This window comes from Ahaetulla prasina, chromosome 3, assembly GCF_028640845.1.
Source record: "Ahaetulla prasina isolate Xishuangbanna chromosome 3, ASM2864084v1, whole genome shotgun sequence".
Lineage (NCBI taxonomy): Eukaryota > Metazoa > Chordata > Lepidosauria > Squamata > Colubridae > Ahaetulla > Ahaetulla prasina.
The window spans coordinates 224913624-224930129 of record NC_080541.1 but is presented as its reverse complement, the minus strand read 5'-3'; the positions used below and the strand labels follow the sequence as shown (position 1 = coordinate 224930129).

The window sequence follows — 16506 nt, the reverse complement described above, 5'->3', positions numbered from 1 at the left end:
AACTTAAGTGATTCACTTAACAAACGTGGCAAGCAAGGTCGTAAAATGGGTCAAAACTCACTTAACCAATGTCTCACTTAACAACAGAAATGTTGGGCTCCGTTATGGTCGGAAGTCGAGGACTTTCTGTAACAGACTTGGAAGGGACCAACGCAATGAGTCACTTGTCAAGCAGCTGAATTTTGATCACGTGACCATGGAGATGCTGCCATTGGTCGTAAGTGTGGAAAACGGTCATAAGTCACCTTTTTCAGGGTCGTTATAACATTGAACGGTCACTAAACGAACGGTTGTAAGTCGAGGATTACTTGTAATAAGGTTGTTCTAAATTAGGGATCTCCAACCTTGGTCACTTTAAGACTTGTGGACTTCAACTCCCAGAGTTCCTCAGCCAGCTTTGGGAGTTGAAGTCCACAAGTCTTAAAGTGACCAAGGTTGGAGACCTGTGTTCTAAATTAGAGAAGGATGTTGCCACCAGACATCTTCCACTTGAAAATAACAGTCTGCCTTATGGGTCGCTGGCAGGAGAGTCAAAAAAGTCAAAATGGCAGCCCCTATCTTGTGATCAAAGCCCTCCCCCGTCCCCACACGAATGGAGGGGCTGTGATTGTGTGGTTGTGGCCACTATTTTGAGTTTTTTGACTGCTACCCTGTGGCCCAGGCCTGCCTTCCCGCATCTAAAGTGTTACAACCGGTTGATCAGGATGGTATAAGGCAGCGGTTCTCAACCTGTGGGTCGCGACCCCGTTGGGGGTCGAATGAGGATTTGCCAGGGGTCGCCTAAGACCATCGGAAATATGGGAAGTATACTTGCGAGTCGAAGAATCGCGCTCCAATGGTTGACTCTACAAGCCAGCTGCAGGCTCTTCAAATCGCTAGCCGAATTCAGCTTCAGGCGCGATGAATTAAAAAAGAGAGAAATCTTTGCTCTGATGTCTCCCTCTCAAACCAGCTGCAATCGCTCCCAATCGCTAGCCTAATCTGGCTTCAGGTGCGATAAACTTAATAGGGGAGGAGTCTCCGCTTTAATGCCTCCGTCCTCAAGGCAATCGCAAGCAGTTCAGATCGCTAGCCAATACGGCTTCAGGCGCGATAAATTCAGAACGCAAATAATTTTATGGTTGGGGTCGCCACATCTTGGGGAATTGTATTAAAGGGGTCTCCACATCGTGGGGAATTGTATTAAAGAGGTCACAGCACTATAACGGTTGAGAACCACTGGTATAAGGTCTCTTTGCCTTGAGTAGGGGGTTGGACTAGAAGACCTTCGAGGTCCCTTTCAGCTCTAGGATTCTAGGTGGAATTCTACAGATTGGTGCATTTCCACTTTTGCACCAAACTTGGACAATTTAATGCATAACAGCAGTAGCTTTTTGATTTTGCACTTAATTAAAAAAATGCATATTTTTTTTGATTTTCCATAAAATAATGCATAATTGCCATTGCTCCGCTCCTAGTTACTGTCTATTCCTGTTGCTATGCAGTCAATCTTTATACGTGGCTTTAGTTTTGGCACATTTCATCTGGCTTTTTATTAACTTAGCAAATTGTTCAGTACGATCAACGTAACATGAAATGGTAACCGAGTGTAAATCAACAGAGTTTCTGAAGTGAAGCACACAACGGTTTTCAGAGTAAATAACATCTTAAGTGAGTTTTTTTAGTCTTATTTCACATGGGTTCCATTCACACAAACCCAGAAAATCTGACTGCTTGGCTTTAACTCATTTTCTCAGCTTCACTGATCAAACTGGTAACTGGCTGGAACAAATAATGGATGTGCAAATTGGCTAGTTTCACAGGAGGGAGGGAGGGAAGGGAGGGAGGGTGGAAGAAAGGATAAGAGAAAGAAGGAAGGAAGGAAGGAAAAAGAAGGGAGGAAGGAAGGAAGGGAGGAAAGGAAAAGGAAGGAAGTGAAAAGAAGGGAGGGAGGGTGGATGGATGGAAGGAAGGAAGGAAGGAAGGAAGGAAAAAGAAGGGAGGGAAGGAAAAAAGAAGGAAGAAGGGAAACCAAGGAAGGGAAGGAAGGCGGAAAGGAAGGAAGGAAGAAAGGAAGAAAGGGAGAGAGAGAAGGAAGGAAAAGGATGAATGGAGGGAGAAAGAACGGAGGAAGGCAGGGAGGAGGAGGGAGGAGGAAGGAAGGAAGGAAGGAAGGAAGGAAGGAAGGAAGGAATAAGATAGGGAAGAAGGGCGGAATGGAGGAAAGGAAAAGGAAGGGAGGGAGGGAGGAAGGGAGGATGGAAGGAAGGAATAAGATAGGGAAGAAGGGCGGAATGGAGGAAAAGAAAAGGAAGAATGGAGGGAGAAAGAACGGAGGAAGGGAGGGAGGGTGGAAGGAAGGAAGGAAGGAAGGAATAAGATAGGGAAGAAGGGCGGAATGGAGGAAAGGAAAAGGAAGGGAGGGAGGGAGGAAGGGAGGATGGAAGGAAGGATAAGAGAAGGAAGGAAGGAAGAAAGGAAGGAATAAGAAGGGAAGAAAAGCGGAATGGAGGAAAGGAAAAGGAAGGGAGGAAGGGAGAGAAGGAAAAAAGAAGGAAGGAAGAAGGGAAAGCAAAGAAGGGAAGGAAGGAGGAAAAGGAGGAAGAAAGAAAGGGAGGGAGGGAGGGAAGGAAAAGGATGAATGGAGGGGGAAGGGAGGGAGGGAGGGAAAAAGATGAATGGAAGGAGAAAGGAGGGAAGGAAGGAATCTAACTAACGTTAACTCTAATTAAGGTGAGTTTGTTGGGTGAGCACAGGTGCCATCTTCAACTGCTAGGGCAAAGTGTGTTCTATGAACACAACACACAAACAAGCTGAGTGAAGAAGTGTTTATTTTTATTTTGCTCCAAATCCGTTTTTTCTCAACGGTAATTTTCTACCTATCCATAGAGAATGCCGATTAAACCCTTTGATGAGGGGGTACGGGGTGGGGGTGGAGGTTTAATGGAAAATGCCCACTGCGACTTGAGAACCTGGGTGACATCCAAATCACTCCATGAGATCAGACTAGCTACCATCGACCCTAGATTTAACCGGGTTACTAGGTTTATCATTCTTTGCCGGGCTTCTATGGAATCATAACTAACTGATGCATTCAACAGGCAGCGCACATTAAACTATGAAGAATCCAAGCCAACGTAAAACCGAGTTTAAGGTTAACCAATATTGCAGGAAAGCAGCTGCTCTTTAACTGATCTTGTTAAATATTATAGTGGCTATAGGGCCTTTGGTGGCTCAACAGGCTAATGCAGCCTGTTATTAACAGCAACTGCTTGCAATATTGCAGGTTCAGGTCCCACCAGGCCCAAGGTTGACTCAGCCTTCCATCCTTTATAAGGTAGGTAAAATGAGGACCCAGATTGTTGGGGGGGCAATGAGTTGACTTTGTATATAATATACAATGGATGAAGACTATTGCTTGACATAGTGTAAGCCGCCCTGAGTCTTTGGAGAAGGGCGGGATATAAATGCAAATAAAATAAATAAATAAATAAATAAAAATTATGGAGGAGTTGCCTGTTGCATCTCTGTATGATTCCCCTTTTTCTCCCTCCCAGCCAGGTTCTTGGAGCCCTAAGGTACCTGATCACATCCCACATACAACCTGCAGCACCCCAAAAAAAGCCAGACACTTATTTCTATTTCTCTACTTTCAATCCTTAAAATGCCAAAAAAATTTCCCAGTCATAATTGAGCACTTACTTCGGCAAGTCATAAATTAAGGCCTTCTTCAAACATAGACCAACTTAGTTTCAGAAAATTTTCGAACACAACAAATGTTATACATCATTTTTTTATGTACAGGTAGCCCTCGAGTTACGACTACAATTGCGCCCAACGTTTTTATTCCTAAGTGAGACCGTTCCTTAAGTAAGTTTTGCCCCATTTTACGACCTTTCTTGCCACAGTTGCAGCGAGTCGCTGCAATTGTTAAGTTAGGAACACTGTTGTTAAAGTGAATCTGGACTTGCTTGCCAGAAGGTCGCAAAGGGGGAATCACGTGACCCCGGGACGTTGCAACCGTCATAAATATGAGTCAGTTGCCAAGCGTCACAATTTTAATCACGTGACCACGGGGATGCTGCAAGGGTCATAAGTGTGAAAAACTTGCCAAGGTTGGACATGGCAGGGGAATTCTGGGAGTTGAAGTCCACGAGTCTTAAAGTCGCCAAGGTTGGACTGACTGGGGAATTCTGGGAGTTGAAGTCCACGAGTCTTAAAGTCGCCACGGTTGGACTGACTGGGGAATTCTGGGAGTTGAAGTCCACGAGTCTTAAAGTCGCCAAGGTTGGACTGACTGGGGAATTCTGGGAGTTGAAGTCCACGAGTCTTAAAGTCGCCAAGGTTGGACTGACTGGGGAATTCTGGGAGTTGAAGTCCACGAGCCTTAAAGTCACCAAGGCTGGACTGACTGGGGAATTCTGGGAGTTGAAGTCCACGAGTCTTAAAGTCGCCAAGGTTGGACTGACTAGGGAATTCTGGAAGTTGAAGTCCACGAGTCTTAAAGTCACCAAGGTTGGACTGACTGGGGAATTCTGGGAGTTGAAGTCCACGAGTCTTAAAGTCGCCAAGGTTGGACTGACTGGAGTATTCTGGGAGTTGAAGTCCACGAGTCTTAAAGTCGCCAAGGCTGGACTGACTGGGGAATTCTGGGAGTTGAAGTCCACGAGCCTTAAAGTCACCAAGGTTGGACTGACTGGGGAATTCTGGGAGTTGAAGTCCACGAGTCTTAAAGTCGCCAAGGTTGGACTGACTAGGGAATTCTGGAAGTTGAAGTCCACGAGTCTTAAAGTCACCAAGGTTGGACTGACTGGGGAATTCTGGGAGTTGAAGTCCACGAGTCTTAAAGTCGCCAAGGTTGGACTGACTGGAGTATTCTGGGAGTTGAAGTCCACGAGTCTTAAAGTCGCCAAGGCTGGACTGACTGGGGAATTCTGGGAGTTGAAGTCCACGAGTCTTAAAGTCGCCAAGGTTGGACTGACTGGGGAATTCTGGGAGTTGAAGTCCACGAGTCTTAAAGTTGCCAAGGTTGGACTGACTGGGGAATTCTGGGAGTTGAAGTCCACGAGTCTTAAAGTCGCCAAGGTTGGACTGACTGGAGTATTCTGGGAGTTGAAGTCCACGAGTCTTAAAGTCGCCAAGGCTGGACTGACTGGGGAATTCTGGGAGTTGAAGTCCACGAGCCTTAAAGTCACCAAGGTTGGACTGACTGGGGAATTCTGGGAGTTGAAGTCCACGAGTCTTAAAGTCGCCAAGGTTGGACTGACTGGGGAATTCTGGGAGTTGAAGTCCACGAGTCTTAAAGTCACCAAGGTTGGACTGACTGGGGAATTCTGGGAGTTGAAGTCCACGAGTCTTAAAGTCACCAAGGTTGGACTGACTGGGGAATTCTGGGAGTTGAAGTTCACGAGTCTTAAAGTCGCCAAGGCTGGACTGACTGGGGAATTCTGGGAGTTGAAGTCCACGAGTCTTAAAGTCGCCAAGGTTGGACTGACTGGGGAATTCTGGGAGTTGAAGTCCACGAGTCTTAAAGTTGCCAAGGTTGGACTGACTGGGGAATTCTGGGAGTTGAAGTCCACGAGTCTTAAAGTCGCCAAGGTTGGACTGACTGGAGTATTCTGGGAGTTGAAGTCCACGAGTCTTAAAGTCGCCAAGGTTGGACTGACTGGGGAATTCTGGGAGTTGAAGTCCACGAGTCTTAAAGTCGCCACAGTTGGACTGACTGGAGAATTCTGGGAGTTGAAGTCCACGAGTCTTAAAGTCGCCAAGGTTGGACTGACTGGGGAATTCTGGGAGTTGAAGTCCACGAGCCTTAAAGTCGCCAAGGCTGGACTGACTGGGGAATTCTGGGAGTTGAAGTCCACGAGTCTTAAAGTCGCCAAGGTTGGACCGACTGGGGAATTCTGGGAGTTGAAGTCCACGAGTCTTAAAGTCGCCAAGGTTGGACTGACTGGGGAATTCTGGGAGTTGAAGTCCACAAGTCTTAAAGTCGCCAAGGTTGGACTGACTGGGGAATTCTGGGAGTTGAAATCCACGAGTCTTAAAGTCGCCACGGTTGGACTGACTGGGGAATTCTGGGAGTTGAAGTCCACGAGTCTTAAAGTCGCCAAGGCTGGACTGACTGGGTAATTCTGGGAGCTGAAGTCCACGAGTCTTAAAGTCGCCAAGGTTGGACTGACTGGGGAATTCTGGGAGCTGAAGTCCACGAGTCTTAAAGTCGCCAAGGTTGGAGACCCCTTCTCTACATTTTTACCATTTTATTCCTCTCACCACAGCACTGGCCAACATATCTACATTTCTCTTTCTGCGCAACGAATGTTCGGTTTTGTTAATTTCTCTACAGCAAACTTCTCCCACTTCAAAACTTGAAAGCTGTATTCCCTACGCCCACGGAACAAGGATTAAGGAAGGAGGATTAAGTGAAAACAGACACTTTTCCTCATCTTGCTGTTGCAGGCATTATGATTCAATTTTTTTTTCAAAAAAAAAAAAAAGGAAGACAGGAGGGAGAAAGTAAGTAGTATTATTTGATTATTATTTTTTTAAAAAGGTTCTTTTTAAATCCCACCTTTCTTATGTTTATAAATAACTCAAGGGAGCAAATGTCTCCAACACGTATAATTTGTCTCCTGCTACCACCACAACATTCCTGTGAGGTGGGTTGGGTTAAGGGAGAGTGACTGGCCCCAAATCACCTGCCTAAACTGCACTGGAACTCACCGTCTCCTGGTGATTGGCTCAAAATCACCCAGCTGGCTTTTGTTACTAAGGTGGGACTAGAACTCACAGTCTCCTGGTGATTGGCTCAAAGTCACCCAGAGGCTTTCATGCCTAAGGTGAAACTAGAACTCATAGTCTCCTGGTGATTGGCTCAAAATCACGCAGCTGGCTTTTGTTACTAAGATGAAACTAGGGCTCACAGTCTCCTGGTGAATGGCTCAAAGTCACCCAGAGGCTTTCATGACTAAGGTGAGACTAGAACTCACAGTCTCCTGGTGATTGGCCCAAAGTCATCCAGCCGGCTTTCATGACTAAGGTGGGACTAGAACTGTCTCCTGGTGAGTGACCGAAAGCCATTTAGCTAGTTTACATGACTAAGGTGGGACTAGAACTCACAGTCTCTTGGTGATCGGCCCAAAGTCTCCCAACCAATTTTCATGCCTAGGGCAGAACTGCAGATTACAATCTCCTGCCTGTTGAGCCAAAGTAACTCAGTCGCCTTGCATGCCTAAAGCAGAATTAGAACTCACGATCTCCGGCTTTCAAGCCTACTGTTTTAATCTCAATTTACGTCCATAATGAAGGCTGCCTACACGATCAACCATGATTTTACTTTTTTTGGGCAGTCCTTAAGCAAATATCGCAATACCTAAAGCAAACCCATGGGGCTGTTTTGGGTCAAAATGACATAAAACGCAGATAAATATTATTATTCTTCTTTTCCAAATATTAAAACGCTAAAATCTCAGCGTTTTTAAAGACAATACGCAGGAAAGATATTTAATTGAATGGAAAAAATGGATTGATTATCTACAAAACAGATATCAGATTAAGAAATATCAGATTGCCTTTGAATAATTAGAAAGTTATTTTATGTAATGGGGAGGGGGCTGGGAGACGAAAAGCTTTGGATGTGGTTATTTGGATTGGACATTACCTTGTGATTGACCGGGAAGCCGGGGGTGGGGAGGAGGGGTGTTTTGTTTTGTTTTGGGAGGAGGGGAAAAAGGGGAAAAATGTTTTGTTTTTAAAACTCTTTCAAGAAAAAAAAAAAGGAAGACAGGAGGGAGAAAGTAAGTAGTATTATTTGATTATTATTTTTTAAAAAATGTTCTTTTTAAATCCCACCTTTCTTATTTTTATAAATAACTCAAGGGAGCAAATGTCTCCAACACGTATAATTTGCCTCCTGCTACCACCACAACATTCCTGTGAGGTGGGTTGGGTTAAGGGAGAGTGACTGGCCCCAAATCACCTGCCTAAACTGCACTGGAACTCACCGTCTCCTGGTGATTGGCTCAAAATCACCCAGCTGGCTTTTGTTACTAAGATGGGACTAGAACTCACCGTCCCCTGGTGATTGGCTCAAAGTCACTCAGAGGCTTTCATGCCTAAGGTGAAACTAGAACTCATAGTCTCCTGGTGAATGGCTCAAAGTCACCCAGAGGCTTTCATGCCTAAGGTGAAACTAGAACTCACAGTCTCCTGGTGAATGGCTCAAAGTCACCCAGAGGCTTTCATGACTAAGGTGAGACTAGAACTCACAGTCTCCTGGTGATTGGCCCAAAGTCATCCAGCCGGCTTTCATGACTAAGGTGGGACTAGAACTGTCTCCTGGTGAGTGACTGAAAGCCATTTATCTAGTTTACATGACTAAGGTGGGACTAGAACTCACCGTCTCCTGGTGATTGGCCCAAAGTCTCCCAACCAGCTTTCATGCCTAGGGCAGAACTGCAGATTACAATCTCCTGCCTGTTGAGCCAAAGTAACTCAGTCGCCTTGCATGCCTAAAGCAGAATTAGAACTCACGATCTCCGGCTTTCAAGCCTACTGTTTTAATCTCAATTTACGTCCATAATGAAGGCTGCCTACACGATCAACCATGATTTTACTTTTTTTGGGCAGTCCTTAAGCAAATATCGCAATACCTTAAGCAAACCCATGGGGCTGTTTTGGGTCAAAATGACATAAAACGCAGTTAAATATTATTATTCTTCTTTTCCAAATATTAAAACGCTAAAATCTCAGCGTTTTTAAAAGACAATACGCAGGAAAGATATTTAATTGAATGGAAAAAATGGATTGATTATCTACAAAACAGATATCAGATTAAGAAATATCAGATTGCCTTTGAATAATTAGAAAGTTATTTTATGTAATGGGGAGGGGGCTGGGAGACGAAAAGCTTTGGATGTGGTTATTTGGATTGGACTTTACCTTGTGATTGACCCGGGAAGCCGGGGGGTGGGGGAGGGAGGGGGGTGTTTTGTTTTGTTTTTGGGAGGGAGGGGGAAAAAAGGGGGAAAAATGTTTTTGTTTTTTAAAACTCTTTCAAGAAAAAAAAAGAAAAAAAAAAAGACATAAAACGCAGTTAGGTGACCATTGGGATATGGCACAGTCCGATGGCCGAGCACCCAAACTGCATTCACATGATCAGGGAAGGGGGTGTGTGGCCATCCTTCTCAAAACATGTTGAGTCTCTCAGGGACTGCCCCAAAGAAGAAAGAGTCAAGCTATTCTCCAAAGCACTTGAAAGCAGGACAAGAAGCAACGGGTGGAAACTAACCAAGGAGAGAAGCAAACTAAAAATAAGGAGGAATTTCCTGACAATTAGAACAATTAAGCAGTGGAACAATTTGCCTCCAGAAGTTGTGAATGCTGCAACACTGGAGGTCTTCCAGAAGTGATTAGACAACCGTTTGCCTGAAAATGCTATAGGGTTTCCTGCCTGGGCAGGGGGTTGGACTAGAAGACCTCCAAGGTCCCTTCCAACTCTGTTATTCTCTCCTGTTCTATCTGAACTTCAGAACCAGATTGTACCCAACCCCAGAGAATCTCGTCGTAATTTCAAACGCTCACTAAGCAACCGGTCGTAAGCCGAGGACTACCTTTAGAGCAAGCTGGCTCTCGGACCCATTTTTGCAGCAAACATTTTGAAAAGGATTCCAGCAACGCAAAGGCAATCTGCAGGTTGCTTATTGCAAAGGATTAAAGACGCTGCTCTTCTCCATATGCCAGCCGGCGTTAACAGCAAATGCAAACAGCGTCAACCATCAGATTTTTAAGGGATGTTAAATGCTACCCAGGCGGGTCATTTCCCCAAAGCCCCTAACTTTAGCAAGGGCCTCCTCATTCCTCACAGTGTCTTCAGTCCAGAGCAGGGGTCTCCAACCTTGGCAACTTTAAGACTTGTGCAAAGCTGGCTGGGGAATTCTGGGAGTTGAAGTCCGCTAGGCTTCAACTTGCCACGGTTGGAGACCCCTGGACTAGACTAAAGTTTGCTGGCTGGGGGATTCTGGGAGTTGAAGTCTGCTAGGCTTCAAGTTGCCACGGTTGGAGACCCCTGGACTAGACTAAAGTTTGCTGGCTGGGGGATTCTGGGAGTTGAAGTCCGCTAGGCTTCAAGTTGCCACGGTTGGAAACCCCTGGACTAGACTAAAGTTTGCTGGCTGGGGGATTCTGGGAGTTGAAGTCCACCAGGCTTCAAGTTGCCAAGGTTGGAGACCCCTGGACTAGACTAAAGTTTGCTGGCTGGGGGATTCTGGGAGTTGAAGTCCGCCAGGCTTCAAGTTGCCAAGGTTGGAGACCCCTGGACTAGACTCAAGCTTTGCTGGCTGAGGAATTCTGGGAGTTGAAGTCCACAAGTCTTAAAGTTGCCAAGGTTGGAGACCCCTGGTCCAGAGATCAGCCTTGCAAAGGATTTCTGGACAGATCCCCAGCAAACTGCAGGAATAACTGACCAGGGAATAACTTTCCTTTTAATTCACGTGGCCTGGGAAATGCGTCACTGCCATATAAGGTCACTGCCATATGAGGAAAGGTAGTCCTCGACTTACGACCCCAATTGAGCCCAAAACCTCTGTTGCTAAGCGAGACGGTTGAAAGACCTGGAAGGGACCTTGGAGGTCATCTAATCCAACCCTTCTCTGGGGACGTTCTGGTGGAGTCTACCCCTCGGCAGCTTGGGTCACTTGAGGTCACATCGGTGGCTATGCTGCCTTTTGATTTCCCCTGCTATACGGTTAAGTCCTCGACATACGACCGCAACTGAGCCCCAAATTTCTGTCGCTAAGTGATTTTCACCCCATTTTATGCCCTTTCTGGCCGCAGCTAAGGGAATCACGGCCATTGTTAAATTTGTCGCACGGTCGTTAAGGGAATCGAGCTTCCTGGTTGACCTTACTTGTCCGAAGGTCGCAAAAAGGGATCACATAATCTCGGGATGCTGAAACCATCATAAATGTGAATCAGTTGCCAAATGTCCAAATTTTCATCCTGTGTGACCGTGGGGATGATGCGATAGTCGTAAGTGTGAAAAATGGTCATAAGTCACTTTTTTTCAGTGCTGTTGTAACTTTGAACGGTCACTCAATGAACTGAGGACTACCTGTATTTTTCCAGGTTAGGTTTAACTATCACATTTCCGTAGTTAACTCTAAACCAGGGGTCTCCAAGCTTGGCAACTTGAAGCCTGGCGGACCAACTCCCAGAATCCCCCAGCCAGCAAACTTTAGTCTAGTCCAGGGGTCTCCAACCTTGGCAACTTGAAGCCTGGTGGACTTCAACTCCCAGAATCCCCCAGCCAGCAAACTTTAGTCTAGTCCAGGGGTTTCCAACCGTGGCAACTTGAAGCCTAGCGGACTTCAACTCCCAGAACCAGACTCAAGCTTTGCTGGTTGGGGAATTCTGGGAGTTGAAGTCCGCCAGGCTTCAAGTTGCCAAGCTTGGAGACCCCTGGACTAGACTCAAGTTTGCTGGCTGGGGAATTCTGGGAGTTGAAGTCCGCCAGGCTTCAAGTTGCCAAGCTTGGAGACCCCTGGACTAGACTCAAGTTTGTTGGCTGGGGGATTCTGGGAGTTGAAGTCCGCCAGGCTTCAACTTGCCAAGGTTGGAGACCCCTGGACTAGACTCAAGTTTGCTGGCTAGGGAATTCTGGGAGTTGAAGTCCGCCAGGCTTCAAGTTGCCAAGCTTGGAGACCCCTGGACTAGACTCAAGTTTGCTGGCTGGGGGATTCTGGGAGTTGAAGTCCGCCAGGCTTCAACTTGCCAAGGTTGGAGACCCCTGGACTAGACTCAAGCTTTGCTGGCTGGGGGATTCTGGGAGTTGAAGTCCACCAGGCTTCAAGTTGCCAAGGTTGCAGACCCCTGCTCTAAACCATATTTTACCCAGCCATCCATGCTGTGCTTCGATTCACACAACACACCGAACCTTCAATTTAACTTAAACGAGGCTAGATTCATCCAAAGCCAGGCAAAAATCTAACCAAGGTTAACACATGCCGTCCAAATATCTCTGCTAGGCTCTCACTTGACAAGCTTAACCCATGTTGTGCGAAACAGTGGTGGGCTGCTGCCAGTTCAGACTGGTTTGGGCGAACCAGTAGTTGTGACCGGCCCATCCACCTGCCCAGGCGCTATTCCGTTCTATTTAGCTGCATTTTTTAATGCATGCAAGCGTGCGTGCAACCAAAACACATGTGCGGAAGGCGGATGCACTCACAATTGCGGCGCTGGGGTGAACCAGTTGTTCATTCATGTGCCACCCAATCCTGGCGTGAATGCAAGCGCAGAGTCTCAAACTAGCTAAGCCCTTTTCCAATCCATCCAGTCCCCGGTTGTGTGAACCTAGGCCCGTGATGGCACAAAAAGCCACGTCGCATGGCCTTGCCTGTTCTTTAGGGTTTCTGGGGCGCATGCGTGCACAACGATCAGCTATCCTCCACGCGTGCGGCAGTGCCAAAAATCGGTGTGCGCATACGCGCCGGACAGCTGGTTTTGGGTGTGCATGCACGCCAGAACCTGGAAGTTCGGCTTTTCTGGGGCACAATCCCTTCGCGCATGCTGCAGTGCAGATGAACAACAAGCACATGCGCGCTGGCCACCTGATTATCAGGTGCACAGGTGCGCTAGAACCCAGAAGCGCAGCTTTTCTAGAGCACGGCCCTGAAGAGCGCCCACACGATGTTTACACGCGGCCTTTTCGGCACCGAGTTCGCCATCACGGATCTAGGCCCATTCCTTTCCCATTTCCAAACTATAAACGTGCTAGAAAGTTCGGGACAGCTCTTCCCCTCTTACTTGACCCCCGAATGTGACTTTCCTGTCTATTGAATGTGTTGCCGGTACAGGTAGTCTTCGACTTGCAGCAGTTCATTTAGTGACCATTCAAAGTTACGATGGCATTGTAACAAGTGACTTATGACCGTTTTTCACCACTTTACGACCGTCGCAGCAATCCCTGTGCTGCACGTGATCAAAATTCAGACGCTTGGCAACTGACTCCTATTTATGGAGGTTGCAGTGTCCTGGGGTCGGTAACAGTAACAGAGTTGGAAGGGACTTTGGAGGTCATCTAGTCCAGGGGTCTCCAACCTTGGCAACTTTAAGCCTGGTGGACTTCAACTCCTAGAATTCCCCAGCCAGCTTTGCTTTGCTGGCTGGGGGATTCTGGGAGTTGCAGTCCACCAGGCTTAAAGTTGCCAAGTTTGGAGACCCATGATCTAGTTCAACCCACTCCTCATGCAGGAGACCTATACTAGGGATTCGAACCGGCGACCTTTCTGATCTACAAGCTCCGCGTCTTCGCCACTGAGCCACCTAGCCAGGCTAGGTTGCGTGATCCTCCCCTTTTCGCGACCTTCGGACAAGGCAAGTCAATGGAGAGGTCAGATCCACTTCACAATCGTGCTCCTCACTTAACAACCGCAGTGATTCACTTCACGGTGGTGGCCAGAGAGGTCGTAAAACGGGGCAAAAGCCCCTGAACAAACGCCTCTCGCTTAACATAAGAAATGTTGGGCTCAGTTGTGGTCCTAAGTCGAGGACTAACTGTATAACAGGGAGAAATCACAAGGTAGCACAGCCCTCCAAGCGACCTCAGGTCACCTAATCCGCTGAGGGCAGACTCCACCAGAGCCTCCCTCAGAGTCGGGTTGGACTAGATGACCTCCGAAGGTCCCTTCCAACTCTATGGTCCCCGTCAAGAAGCTTTCAACCAAGGCGCCCTCACAATTCCCTGTGGCAGCCTTTCCTACAGTCAGGAAAAATCGCCCCCATCCAGAGATCCACATGCATGTGCCAAATGTCATCTAAAGATAGTCCTCCACTTATAACCGTTTAGCGACCGTTCAAAGTTACGACGGCACCGGGGGGGGGGGAAGCGACCGTTAACCAGTTTTCCCACTTAAAAAAAAAAAAAAAAACAGTCGCGGTGTCCCCGCGGTCGCACGACTGTAAATCGGATGCTTGGCAAACCGGACGGCTGCGTGGTCCAGGACGTCCTGTGATTCACCATTCATAATCTTTACATCCGGCAGAGTCCAATTGTGTGTGTGTGTGTAAGCCAGATTCGCTTAACGGCCACACGAGGCCCATAACAATTGCAGCGATTTGCTTAACAACTCTGGCACCCCGCCAAAAAAACCCAAAAAGGACGTAAAATGAGGCACGCCGCGCTTAACTCCCCCGCTGGGCAATGGAAATGTCGGACGTAAATCCAGGCCTACCTCCAAAGGCTCTTCCTAGCCGCCTCTATTTGGGTGCCCCTGCTCCCCCTGGGGGTACCCCAATATCAGTGGCATCCCCAAGAATATCCAGCACCCCCACCCACATAATCCCAGCCTTCGGGGGAGGGGGGGTCTCAATTCCTCCCCAAACTTTGGCCAGGAGCCCCTCTGCCCTTGAGGGGCACCAGAGCCTTTCCCCTCACTCATGACCTCGAGGTGACCCCCTCAAACAAGCCCACCTTCCTCTCTGAGGCCCCTCCGACAACCCCCTCACCCGCGGGTGGCCGGGGAGAGGGGGGGGGCGACAGTCCCACCACCTGTCGCTTGAAGTGGGTGGGTGAGTGGGTGGGCAAGCGGCCACAGCTGCTCCTTCCCTTCCCCTACATTTTCTAACTGTGCTTCCTCTCCCCCTCCCCTCACTTTCGCTTTCTCCTTTCCCCCTTTTTCTTTCTTTCTTTCCTCTTCTTCCTCCATCCCCCTCTCTTCTTCTTCCTTCCTTCTTCTTCTTCTTTCTTTCTTTCTTACCTCCATCCCCCTCTCTTCTCTTTTCTTTCCTTCCTTCCTTCCTTCTTCTCTTCTTTCTTTCTTTCCTCCATCCCCCTCTCTTTCTCTCTTCTTCTTTCTTTCTTTCTCTCTCTCTCTCTTTCTTTCCTCCATCCCCCCTTCTCTCTTTCTCTTCTTTCCTTCCTTCCTTCCTTCCCTTCTTCTTTCTTTCTTTCCTTCCTCCATCCCCCCCTCTCTCTCTTTCTTTCTTTCCTCCATCCCCCCTTCTCTCTTTCTCTCTTCTTTCCTTCCTTCCCTCCTTCTTCTCTTTCTTTCTTTCTTTCCTCCATCCCCCTCTCTTTCTGTCTTTCTTTCTTTCTGTCTTTCTCTTTCTTTCTTTCTTTCCTCCATCCCCCCTTCTCTCTTTCTCTTCTTTCCTTCCTTCTTTCCCTTCTTTCTTTCTTTCTTTCTTTCTTTCTTTCTTTCTTTCCTCCATCCCCCCTTCTCTCTTTCTCTCTCTTCTTTCCTTCCTTCCTTTCTTCCCTTTCTTTCTTTTTTTCCCTTCCCCTATTTTGGCAAACGCAGGAGCCCCGGGAAGTGGGGAGGGGGATCAAGAGTGGGTGGGTGGGTTGGTGGCTGAGGGGAGTGGGGGGGAAAGAGACAGAAGACGACGCTGAGGGGTTTTCTCTCCCTTGTATTAAAAAAAAGGGGGGGCAGCCCCCTCCCCATTTAAAAAAACAAAACAAATCCCGACCCTCCCCTCAATTGCACCCCCGTCTTGCACAAACACTCCCGCACCTCCTTCCTTCCTTCCCTCCCGCGCCAGCCAGCCCGCCCCTACCCCACGCAAAACCCGACCCCAGCTGGGTGGGGGTGGGGGTGGGTCTTTCCCCGCGGTGCAAAAGAAAAAGAAAAACACGAGTGGGTGGGTGAGGGGAATAAAACAGGGGCGTGGGGGGGGCTCTGGGAGGCCACCCGGGCGGCCCGACTCGATTCCTCGCAAGGAACCCGGGGAAGCAACGAAGCAAAATGGCGACTTTTTTTTTTTAATGCAGAAGGAAGGAGGGATGGCAGAAAAAAGGGAGGAAGGAAGGAAAGGAGGGAAGAGAAGGGAGGAGGAGGAGGCCTCCGCAGAAGAGCCGGGGACGGGGACGGGGACGGGGGAGAGACGCCGGGGCGGCGGAGGGTGGTCGGGCCCGGGCTTGCTGGGCTTTGGGGTGGGTGGGTGGGGAGACGAAGAGGGGCGGGGGGTGGCCGAGCCTAAAGGCGGCTGGACGGCCTCGCTTACCTCCGAGCGGGCGGCCGGTTCTCCTCCTCCTCTTCCTCCCCTTCCACGCGCGGAGCCCCACGCGAGCCCAGCCAGCCCGCAGCCGCCGCGACGCGCCCGGCCAAAGCGCCGCCGGGTCATGCGCGGAGACCCCCCCCTCCTCCTTTTTTTCTTCTCTCCTCCTCCTCTTCTTCTTCCTCCTTCCCTTCTTCCTCCTTCTCCTCCTTCTCCCCTTGACAGTTTCACCCTCGACGCTCGCAATTCTCGCGGGATTATTTTAATCGGCCCCCCGGGAGGGGGGGGGGGGGGGGGGGGGAGGGTGGGGGGGGGAATCCCTGGTAGTGGTGGGGGGGAGGGCGGTGGAAAAGATCCCGCGGGGGAGGGGGCGCCGGAGGAAGAGGAAGAGGAGGAGGAAGGGTCTTGTCTCCCCCACACACACATACGCGCACCCCTTGGGGTGGAGTGGGGGGGGAAGCGAGGCGAGAAGGGGGAGAGAAGGGGGGCTGGGTGGGGGGTCTTCGGAGAGCCGGACTCGGATCGGCAGCGCAGGAT

General features: G+C 48.8%; 1 protein-coding gene across 1 annotated transcript in view; it reads right to left on the bottom strand.

The window, feature by feature from the left end:
• Window positions 1-16168, bottom strand: part of ZNF512B (zinc finger protein 512B) — an 88829-nt gene extending 72661 nt beyond the window's left edge. Inside the window, exon 1 of the mRNA XM_058176717.1 lies at window positions 15976-16168. The gene's annotated coding sequence lies outside the window, so the exon portion shown is untranslated. The remainder of the gene's footprint in view (window positions 1-15975) is intronic.
• Window positions 16169-16506: the final 338 nt, after the last annotated feature.